General features: G+C 37.4%; 1 protein-coding gene across 1 annotated transcript in view; it reads right to left on the bottom strand.

Moving 5' to 3' along the window:
* The window catches only part of SGMS1 (sphingomyelin synthase 1), a 152263-nt gene that overhangs the window by 106647 nt on the left and 33237 nt on the right, over window positions 1–12379 (bottom strand). Inside the window, exon 3 of the mRNA XM_011938752.1 lies at window positions 11830–11910. The gene's annotated coding sequence lies outside the window, so the exon portion shown is untranslated. The remainder of the gene's footprint in view (window positions 1–11829; window positions 11911–12379) is intronic.

Raw genomic sequence — 12379 nt, 5'->3', positions numbered from 1 at the left:
TCTTAAACTTTCACATTGTGGTTGGAAGCCATGCTCATCCCTAGTGGAGAGGCTGCCCCAAAGGGACCCATGCAGGGGGCTCCCATGTCGGTGCTCTTTAGTCCAGGCCTCTCAGCTGCTGGGTGGTTACCAGCTAAGGTGACAGGGTTTCATTCAAGGCACTAGGCTCACACCATGCCCCCTGCCTGACAACCTTCTTGCATTCTTTTTACTACATATCCCATTCTAGACCACTAAAACCCTTCCTTCTCCTAGAACTTTTGTCACTGGCAAAAGCCCTGGGGATCTCTCCTCTCCTCCAAATACCTACAGACCTTATTCTTTATACTTCCATTTCACAACTAACATAGGGTGTTAGCATCCTTCCTTCTTTTTGAGATCCCTGACCTTTCACTCTCAGCAGACAGTGAAAATCCATCTGAGGTAGACATTGTGTTTCTGAGCCTCTGTATCCCCCAGGGCCTAGCAGATTCTGAATAAATAGTCATTGTTGTTGATATAATGATGCTTAAGTTACATAACAGCCACAAAGGAGAAAAGAAAACGTTCCCTTTGACTGCTGACACATCAAGAATAAACAAATATTATAGCTGTTCAAACCAGTTGGCAAGCAGAACCCAAGCAGCAGATGCGTTTCTGTGCTCTTCATGGCATGTTCCAACAATACAGAATGCTACTGAGACAGCAAATCTGATACTTCCTAAAAGGAAGTGGAGTTTACAAAACAGAGTTGTCATGTAAAATCCCAGTTCCCCAAACACGAATCCACTGAAGAGAACAGAAGCAACAAATCATTCTATCTTCCCTTTCAAGTAAGGAACACATAGATACATATTTGAGAATCTTGCCAAAGTACCAATTCGTCCTTAAATGTAAACATCGCTCTCAACCACAAACATCTGTTTACCAGCAGATGCTCCTAACCCATAATGGTAGCAAAGGACAGTTCTTCAAGACAATTCATAACTCCTAGAACTGTCATAGGTATACATTTATTATATGGCATTTGCATTATATGACATCATAGGTATATAAAAGTTTTACGACATTTGCATTAGAGCAAACCTCTGTCAAAAGAGCCGTTACCACCTGCACATACATTCATTCACTGGTATCCTTTGATTAGCATTAACATATTTCTGCTTTGATGACAGATGGGGAAAAAAATATTACCACTGTTCTCAAAAGGCTGTGTCTGTCCTATTATACAACTAAATAATTTATTAAAATTGCCCATGACAAAGGTACTGACTTTCTAAATAACTACTCCAAGTATAAACAACCAAATGAATTAGTCAGCAGTGTTTAACTTGCAGGTAACAAAAATGGCACTTGAGGCATCACGGGCAAAAGCAAGGTAAGCCACATTGGCTCTAAATATCCCAGCAAATGGAAAGCCACAGGGGCAGCTGGGCACGAGGATCAGCTCAACACGAACTGCACCAGGACAAGATAGCATCTTTGTTTCTGGTGCTTTATCATTGGCTTTATCCTTCATTCTTAAAGTGTGCCTTTTCCCACTTAACTCCTAGCTCTGCCTCCAAGACAGACAATTCCTCCTTTCACAGTTGTAATTTTTAAAACTGCAAGAAAAACTCACTGGTCCAGTTTGGAGCCATGTACTCCTGACTGTCTGGTCTACACTAGGACCACCTGGTTGGATTGGTGAGAGAAGCAGTAAGTTCTCTAGAAGAAAATGGGTTTAATTCTCAGAAGTAGAAGGAAGGTCTTGTTTGCCCCAAACACATCATCACCTATCGAGAAATTCCAAGCCATCGTCAACCAGGTAATAAATTACATTCTAAAAGTTCACTTCTAGAGTCAAAAGTCAATGAACTCTTCTTAGACAAGGTGGCATGGGAAAAAAAATTAAGTCCATGAACTCTTATGTAACACTTGGAATACCTTTCACTTGAAAGCTGGCTTTTCTGGCCAGTCCTTAAAAACCTATTTAACTCGCCGGGCGTGGTGGCTCACGCCTGTAATCCCAGCACTTTGGGAGGCTGAGGTGGGTGGATCACCTGAGGTCGGGAGATCGAGACCAGCCTGACCAACATGGAGAAACCCCATCTCTACTAAAAATACAAAATTAGCCGGGCGTGGTGGCACATGCCTATAATCCCAGCTACTACGGAGGCTGAGGCAGGAGAATTGCTTGAACCTGGGAGGCAGAGGTTGCGGTGAGCCGAGATCGTGCCATTGCACTCCAGCCTGGGCAACAAGAGTGAAACTCTGTCTCAAAAAAAAAAAACCTATTTAACTCTTCATGGCATGTTCCAACAATACAGAATGCTACTGAATTTAATGAAATTATATGTCAATGAAACAGAATGCTGAATAACATTTCTAATACTGTACTCAAATTCCATTCATGACATTGTTCCTAAAGGAAAATGTATTTGAAATTCCATTTAGAACAAGAAAAACATGCTCAATTTAATCCATTTATCGAGTACCAACTAATGACAATGGCTTTCATTTTATACACATTATTTTACATTTAATCCATATACAACACTGCAAGGCAGATATTAACAACTACACTGAACCCACAAAGAAACAGGGAGTCCAGAAAGGTATATATGTCCAAGGTCAATCATCCAGACAAGTCAGAGCCAGCTGCACAGCCATGTTTGTCTGATCTGAAAGCTGGGACTATTGTGTCTAATACAAAGAGCAGCTAGCTAGGGGTGGGCTCACAGATGAGAAGATTGAGAGTGAATGTATCAGACTCTGTGTAAATACGTAAAGTGAAGGAACTAGAGAGCGGTCACAGTCACTAGCCAGATTTAACTTTCTGTTTCTTAAAAGCAGGTACTTCTCTATGGCAGAATACAGGAAAATATTTCTCTAGGTAGGCTTTAAGCTACCTGATCCTTGTACTTACATGAAGATCATTTGAAAATCAATGATTTGTAAATACTATCTTCATAGAAAGTGTCTTTTGCCCTGTTCAAAAAAGAAGGTACTATCTATATATCAATATTAAAATACCTGTCTAAAGTGTTTTAACCTAGGAAATACCATCTGGACATTGGCGTTGGCAAGGAGTTTATGACTAAGTCCTCGAAAGCAATTGCAACAAAAGCAAAAGTTGACAAGTGAGAACTAATTAAAGAGCTTCTGCACAGCAAAACAAACTATCAACAGAGTAAAGAGACACCCTACAGAATGGGAGAAAATATTTGCAAACTATGCATCTCACAAAGGTCTAACATTCAGAATCTATAGGGAGCTTAAACATTCAACAAGCAAGAAACAACCCCATTAAAAAGTAGGCAAGGAACATGAACAGACACTTCTCAAAAGAAGACATATGAGCACAGCCAACAGACACACAAAAAAATGATCAGCCATCACTAATCATCAGAGAAATACAAATCAAAACCACAATGAGATATCATTAAACACAATGGCTATTATTAAAAAGTCACACCAGTTAGAATGGCTATTACTAAAAAGTCAGAAAATAATATGTTGGCAAGGTTGCAGAGAAAAGAGTATGCTTATCCACTGCTGGTGGGAATGTAAATTAGTTCAGCCACTGTGGAAAGCAGTTTGGAGATTTCTCAAACAACTAAAAATAGAATTACCATTTGATCCAGCAATCTATTACTGCATATATAATCAAAGGAAAATAAATCATTATACCAAAAAGACGCATGCACTTGTATGTTCAATGCAGCACTATTCACAATATCAAAGACAGGGAATCAACCTAGGTGCCCATCAATGGTAGACTGGATAAAGAAAATGTGGTACATACATGCCATGGAATACTACACAGGCATAAAAAAGAATGAAATCATGTCCTTTGCAGCAACATGGATGGAGCTGGAGACCATTATCTTAAGTATATTAACGCAGAAACAGAAAACCAAATACCACATGTTCTCACTTATAAGTGGGACCTAAGCATTGGGTGCACATGGATATAAAGATGGGAACAACAGACACCGAGGATTACTAGACAGGGGAGGAAGGAAGGGAGGCTGAAAAACCACCTATTGAGTGCTATGCTCACTACCTGGATAATGGGATGAATTGTTCTCCAAACCTCAGCATCACACAATCTACCCATATAACAAACCTGCAAATGTACCCCCTGAATCTGAAATAAAAATGGAAATTTTTTAAAGAGCTGTGAATATTTAAACATGTTTTGTAGATCAGGTTGACAAGAATGAATAAGTCTGACATTTCTCATTACATTAATTTGAGGTGTGCAAGTTAAAACTCTTTTTTCCCTGAAGACACTCTGGCAATGTGTATGAAAATAAAAAGTATGCATCCCTTTAATTATATCTGGAAATATATTCAAAAATATATGTATAAAGATATTCATTGATATATCATCTGTAATAGAGAAAACAGGAAACAATCTAAACATACATCACCAGGATATTTATTAAAACAGATATGATATAATAATGAAATGGAGTAGTATGTATTAAAAATTACAATATTGATTTAGAGAATGTGCTGTAGCACATTGTTAAGTGGATAAAAATGATTTAATGAAAAACAGAAGTAAAAAAAGATTCACCAAAATGTTAACAGAATCTGGGGCTGATTTTCTACTTTCTTTACATTTTTCTGTGTTGCTTGAATTCTCCAAAATAAAAGTATTTTTTGCTTATAAAAATCTTTTAAGAGAAAATTAAAATTGCAAAAAAACAACTAACACTAATGTGACTCAGTTCTGCCAAAATAAATGCAGTGGACACATTTATCAACATTAATGGTATTTCACACCTTTAAAAAATCTGGTTATGCAGTATTTAATATATACAAGTGAATATAGTTATCTGTTTGGTATGAAATATAGTATTAAAGTCACACCCATGAAGTCACCACCCATCCTATGAAGCAGACCTTACTGAAACATGGCAGCTGTCTGAGTTCCCCTTCCCTTGTCTAACTGAGGCTGACAACCATTTCTTTCTGTACATGTTGGACAGCAAGTTTGAAAGCCCCTGGTCCAAGATGTTGCTTTAATAATAAATTAACCCTGTGCCTTTTGAAATCAAAGTAGAATGGTGGTCAGAAGTAATGAGACAGAAAACATCAGAATTCAACCAGGAAGAAAGGGGAACAGCTAAGTCATACATGGGCTTAACATAGAAACCACTAGTCAGACCTCTATGAGCTCTTGATTTCACTCCATACTCCAAAGCCAGGACTTGCCACTAGTAACATGAAGTTAAGTTGGATTGCCTTGACACATGTCAGGTAGTAAGACACGGCGATCTAGAATTATGAGAGAACAACTCCAAATTATTCTAAATTGAAAGAACAGAAAAAAGCACCCCAATTAACAATGAGCTCCATTTCATACATCACGGAAAAGAGAACCACTAACTTGAAGGGAAACAAAAATAATCAAATCAAAGAAAACAACAGAAAGTTACTAATATCTTAACTTTGTTGTAATAGTATGTTAAGCACTTTATAACAGAAAAAATTAATATATCATCTGTGAAATTAAAGAACTTACGGCTGGGCCCAGTGGCTCATGCCTCTAATCCCAGTACTTTGGGAAGCCAAGGTAGGCAGATCACGAGGTCAGGAGATCAAAACCATCCTGGCTAACACGGTGAAACCCCGTCTCTACCAAAAATACAAAAAATTAGCCGGGCGTGGTGGCAGGTGCCTGTAGTCCTAGCTACTCAGGAGGCTGAGGCAGGAGAATAGCATGAACCCAGGAGGCGGAGCTTGCAGTGAGCCGAGATGGCGCCACTGAGCTCCAGCCTGGGTAACAGAGCGAGACTCTGTCTCAACAACAACAACAACAACAACAACAAACATACAATGTGTGTCAAAGAAAGAACATGTACCCTAAACCAGTGAATGAGTCCATATAAATTGACTGAAAACTACAAATCGAGAACACAGCAGTCTAGCATGTAGTACACTTTAAATGGCACAGTAAATACAAGGTAAGGAAGAGGGGAAAGAGAAGGTAAGCTGAACTAATCAAAAGCAACGACCCTTAACATCTAAGGTCGACATACAACAAAGTGGGGACACTACATAAACACAGATCACTGAGGATCAAAGCACATCCTTCATCAGCACCCAACATTGTCTGCCTTGTTGGATAGCCACTTGAAGAGACAGCACCCCACCATATTCTTCGATTCCTGAAGGCTGGGTCCAGGGCTTGGGTTATTTTAAACCTCCAGAAATCTACTTTGACATGGAATATGTTCTACAAATGCTTGAAGAAAAAAATAAAGGGTCATCCTGATCGACTCTAAATACCTTATTTGAATTGTTAACCTCTGATGAAGGTTGAAATCTTCAATGGAGGAGAAAGACAGCAGTGGAACGGTTGATAGAGAACTCTATCCCTCAAGATAAAAAGGCTAAACTGTGTGTGAATGAGAGAGAGGGAGAGAATGTGCGTGTGTGTGTGTGCGCGCGTGTGTGTGTGTATTAGGCCTGAAAGAGAGAGAATGGTGCCTAAAGTGAGAAAAAAGAGTAGATCAGTTTAGGCTGACTTATACTGCAGGAACAAAAAGTCCTCAAATTTTGGAGGCTAACAATGGAGTAAGGCTTATTTCTAGTTCCTGTCTGGCTCCTTGCAGATAAGCTGTGGTTGGACTCCATGTCCTCTTCAGTCAAAGATCAGGACAGAAGGAACACCCCTAACTGGGGCATGCTAGTCTCATGGCAAAGAAAAGAGAAAGATGGCAGAACATGCCATCCTATTAAAGTTTCTGCTCAGAAATGACACAAATTATTGTCACTGACATTTCACCAGCCAAAATAAATCCTAGAGGATTTATTTGGCCAAGCTAGCCATGGGGCATCAGCCTTCTGTAGAGTAGGAAACTATAATCCTTTCACAGGGACGGAAGGTGGGTAGAAAGGAGCAGCAAGTGTTTTGACAATAATATAAGCTACCACAAAAAGAATGGAAAAGGGCTGGAGCTGAGCTTTCTTCCCTCCTGTAATGATAGAAGGTGTCCTGCTATAAAAAGCAGTCCCTCCATTTCTGTGGTACTTTATGCTGTTCTCATAATCTTTCAGATACTGTCTTATTATCTTTACAACTATCATAGCAATGTTTCAAGGCCTCAGCAGTGCCTGAACTATAACACCAAATCTGGTGCTCTCTCACCCACCTTAGGGAAGTCAGCCTTTCAGGCACCTGCAAAATGCAGATAATCCCAGACTCTTCCTAAAAAGACTGTTAACAGACTAAGTACAATAATTAACAGAGGCTCCCCAATGTAGGATGAGGTTACATCCTAAAAAACCCACCATCAAAAACGCTTTTACTACACCTAACCTACCTAACACCATAGCTTAGCTGAGCCCACTTTAAACATGCTCAGAACACTTACATTCGCCTAAAGTTGGGTAACATCATCCGAAAAAAAGCCTATTTATTAAAGTATTGAATAATGTGTTTAATTTATTGAATACTGTAGTGAAAGTTAAAATAGAATGGCTGTATGGGTACTTGAAGTATGGTTTCTACTGAATGTGTATCGCTTTTGCACCATCATAAAGTCAAAAAATCATTAAGTTGAACCATTGTAAATTGGGGACTGTTTGTATTTAAAACACACAAGCACAGAGAAGTATAGTCATGTACTGCATAACAATGCTTCAGTCAACAAGGGACACACAAAAGGCAGTGGTCCCGTAAGATTATAATATATTTTTCCTATACTTTTCTATGTTTAGATACAAAAATACTTACCATTTGGTTACAATTGCCTAAAGTATTCAGCAGAGCAACATGCTATACAGGTTTGCAGCAGCCTAGGAGCAATAGCCTATAGCATATAGCCTAAGTTTGCGGTAGGCTATACCATCTAGATTTGTGTAAGTAAACTCTATATGTTGACACAACAACAAAATTGCCTGAGGACACATTTCTTAGAACATAGCCTCATCATTAAGCAACTCAGTAAATATAAGGTATTATTATTATGAAATTATGACATGTGTCCCCAAACTTACTTCTTTTGCAAATTGTCCTTAAATTTTAATTATAAAGAATTTAATATTCATTAAGTGTAGAAAATAAATTACTTTCCTTCACTTTTAAAAACTTCTACTCTTATAGTTTTTTCTATACACACATACACACACACACACACACAAACATACACTCTTTTCTCATGACTTCAATAACTTGTTTATGTTCTGGTTAGTTTCTTAAATCTCTCAAGAATTTTAAAAGATCTATTCTTTCTTGAGCATTTGGAACTATTTTATTTCTTCTCCAAATAAGAAAAATTAAGAACAATTGAAGCTATTCAGGGTCATTCATTTAAAGTATAACATAGATTCCAAAATGATGCCCAACTAAGAATAAATTAAAGGCTTGGTATCAAAGATCCTCTATATTCTTTTTCTAATCCTAATTAGCAGTATTCTCCTCTTTTCATTCTACTAAACTATAGTTCTAGCCTTTTCCCAAAATGTGATCTTCCTGTACCATCTCTGCTCAAACTGTTCCTTTCTGCTCAAACTGTTCCTTCCACCTAGAGTGTCCCCTAAGCACTCCTCCCAACTCTGTTCAAAGGTCTCATCTGGATAACTGAATGAATGCCCCATGATGTTCACAAAGATGTTCATTACAGCACACTTTATAAAAATGAAAAGTTGAAAACAAAAATGTCCAGTAATACGAAACATTATAGACTACGTACATATGGAATGCTATATATCAACAATTATGTAGATGTATATTTATTGATGTGGCATCATCTTGCTATATTGTCAACTGAAGCAGATTTTAAAACAATAGTAATAACCAGACCCATTTTAGAGGGAAAATAAAGCATGTATCTAATCTAGGAATAGAAAAGTATGGCAGAATACAAAAAAAAAATGTTAATTGCTGACATTTTCACTGTCACGCAAAATAGTTTCGCAAATGCAAAATAGTTTTTGCATTTCTAAAGTTCTTTCCAATTAGCAATGTTAACTTTTATAATTTCATAAAAGGTACTTTAATGAAAAGGCATTAATCATTAAATATCTAATCCACATATCACCTGCTCCTGAAATCCTCCCTCAGCTAGCCCACTCCTCTTGCCACCCAGGTAATTTCTCTTTCTCTTCTGTTTTCTGAGTATTTTATATGTCTTTTATAATGCCTACCACATTCAGTTTGAAATTATAGTTTCCTCTTTTCAGGTTTGATTATCAACTCCTAATGTGCAGTAAGTCTCTCTTATTTATACTGAAATTTATTGTCAAAACCAATGAGTCCCAAGTATCTAGTAAACAACTAAGTTTGTTGATATGAACATAATGCAAGGCTATAAAATTTACACATCTAAAGACTATACACCTAGCAGTTCTCTAATAAAGAAATCATCTAGACAAGGGATGTTTGGAAACCACATTAAGGCCTATTCTGGTAAGAGAGATGATAATATAAATCAGAATGTTATATCTATAATAAAATTGCTGTATTAATTATTATTTCCATGTTTGCTTTCAAAGTACCAAAGACACACTTATTTAAGCCAAAGGTCATTATCTCATAATCCAAAGGCAAGTGTCTCAGATTTTAACCATGAGCTTCCTCTTGAAATGAACACAGATTACTTTTGCAGTAATCCAAGTCCATCCCTGACTCAGTGGGAACTATAAATGCCTTTTGTTTTAAGAGGAAATTGGGGAAATGAATGTTTTACAATTATGTAAGTCTGATTCAAAGAACTGACACAAGCAAATGTTTTGAAATATCCAAGGCATTTTTGTAAGGTTCAATAAAGAATGTGTTTTGAGAACTAGGTGGGTGAGATTTAAAGTAAAAACAACCACCACAATCTTAGCTGTTACTTAGCAATTTCAGGGTTCCACTGCTTCCTTCTAAAGGGCAAGTCAGAAAACTGAAGAAGTTGCTTCTAGAAGAGACATTGAGATGTCTGATCCAGTTTCCTTTTTTTTCCTCCATTTCACTCCCTAAGATTTTAATCAAGCCAAGATGAACTTTAAACTGCTCAGATTTTGTTTTGTTTTTAATCTCTCCCTAGAGGCAACTGGCTTTCCATTAAAACTTAACTTTTAAATCAAAAGCAAAGCGGCATGGAATGCTTAGTTGGGAGGAACCCTGACTACTTGTCTCTGCAGCGCCACTATCTGAAGGAACTTAAGATTTGAAGGAATATGGGGAAGGGAGAGAAGGAAGTTCAACAGGCAGTGAGCAGAATGACTGATGGCCAATATTAGCACTTGGAGATCAGTTTAACAGCCAGAATAGGCAAGCGATGCCAGGGGTCAGTTATGAAACTCAGTCAACAACTCAAGAAACTGGTCTAAATTCTAAATTGGTTTTGGCATCTATTTTCAATTCCAGAAGCAATATGAGCATGACAGCTTGAGTTATAGCAAGCACTGACTCAAAACCAAACCTTGTTTTTATTCATCAAACGAAACTCTTACCACTAGGGCTGAGGCAGATAATTAAAGAATTGTGGCTTAGAAATGTCTTCACAACAGGAAACCTACAATTAGTGGTGTATTAGAGCCAACTTATACCAGTCCACTAGAACCAATTGTTAAATTCTCAGAATTTTTAGCAAGTTGGTTGTTAAACACAGCATTATTAAAAGTTAAATTATATAAACAAAATTAAAATAAATCATACTAAAAACAAAGGTAATAAATACTCAAAACTCATCACTTCCTAATTATTTTACTGTTAACCGTGATCTTGAGGTGATTTGTAACTACTTTATCTGGTTGGTAGAAACTATATAATGCTGTGCTACTGCATAACACTTCCCAGACCTGCTTTCAGTGACTTTCGCTGGTAGTTTAAAATGAGCCAGCAACGGTAGGGGTATTTACACAATGGAAACCTGCAAAGATGACAACCCCTCCTTCTGACATTGCCAGCTTGTTCACATCTACCTGCAGATACTACCTATAATGTTAATCACCACGGCTTGGCAAGACGTAAGGAACTCGAGCTGGCCAATCTTTTGAGTCAGAATAAAGGCCTATAGATTATAAATCATGACACAAATATAAGGAAGAAAAGTAAAAATGATTTATTGTACCAGTAACTATAGTGTAACTATAATGTGCCAGTCATAGCACGAAGTACTTTCTGCAACCTTTAATTTTATGAGAGATAGTATCAAATCCAATATACAAATGAGTCAACTAAGGTTCTGAGAGGTTGAGTAACGACTAAAAAGCACAAGAGCAAGAATGAGGCCTAGGATTGTCTGACTCAAAAACATGATCTTTCCACTAAGCTACCCCCTTACTAACATTATTATTATCACAGTGAAACCAAAGTCAACCATATGTAACTGTCAGATAATTAGCAAACATTAATAGCCTCTGATGTATATAAAAGTGGCATACATGAAGAGGGATTTGGAGAAGATGTAGACAAAGAACTCAATTTTAATCATATTCACCAAATTTGTTCATATTTACTTCAAAATATACTCACACACACAAAAAATAACTGAGTGAGAAATGGAGCCCAAGGAAACCACTAGGACCAAAAATATCTGCATATCAGAAGGGCTATTCCAAGTTTAATTTAAATGCTGACCATGTGCAGGGAATTCTCTTAATTCTTCAAATACTTATGCTCTGTCCACCAAATTAACACACTCAACTTAAAATGACACACCCTATCAAGAAAGAAGTATGCAAAATAAGATTTATCAAAGTTAGCATCAATTGTTTAAAGTGTTTGGAGACTTACTTTATAAAATAGTTTCTCTTTTGCACTCAAGTTAGTTGACTGTGCTATCCTTTTACCATGGTTCCTTAAAGAAAATTTACCCAGTAGTTAAAAGAATTCCAAAAGGCCAACAAACATTAACTTACGGATTATTTAAAAACATTCTTGTCATCTTGGCTTCCTATAAGCTACCAGCTTCTCCCATTGTTCCAGTACAGTTCCATCACCTGTCATAAGAAGAAAGAATCTAATTAGTTACATGTCTCAGAAAGGCCATTTCTTGATTTCCACTAGTTAGTCTCTTCTTTACACCCAAAAGACATAGAAAAGTCCAGTTATCTCTTCTCTTTTTTACCAAAAACAAAAAGGAAAGAGAAAATAACAACACAGAAAATTACCTTAAGAGAAAAAAAATTTTAAGAGCAGTATTTCCACTGTGAAGGATTGGGGTGGTGAACCCTTAAAATTTTGCCCTCCATTATGTTTTCAGGAAGAGATACCTAGTCTGTTTCCTAGGCGGCAACAGTATTAGAGTAACCCACTTTTTCTCTCCATTTCTCCTCCCTAACCCCTTCTTACCTCTCCTCAAAAGTGAAGGATTAATTTGCCTGGAAGGACTGAACGAGACACCAACTGATTTCTTGGCCCTGCTCTGAGCCAGGCAACAAAGGCCTCCCTCCAGTCCTCTCTCACACC

Source organism: Colobus angolensis, unplaced genomic scaffold (genome assembly GCF_000951035.1).
Source record: "Colobus angolensis palliatus isolate OR3802 unplaced genomic scaffold, Cang.pa_1.0 Scaffold177, whole genome shotgun sequence".
Lineage (NCBI taxonomy): Eukaryota > Metazoa > Chordata > Mammalia > Primates > Cercopithecidae > Colobus > Colobus angolensis.
The sequence above is the reverse complement of the archived record's forward strand: the minus strand, read 5'-3'. Positions and strand labels throughout refer to the sequence as shown.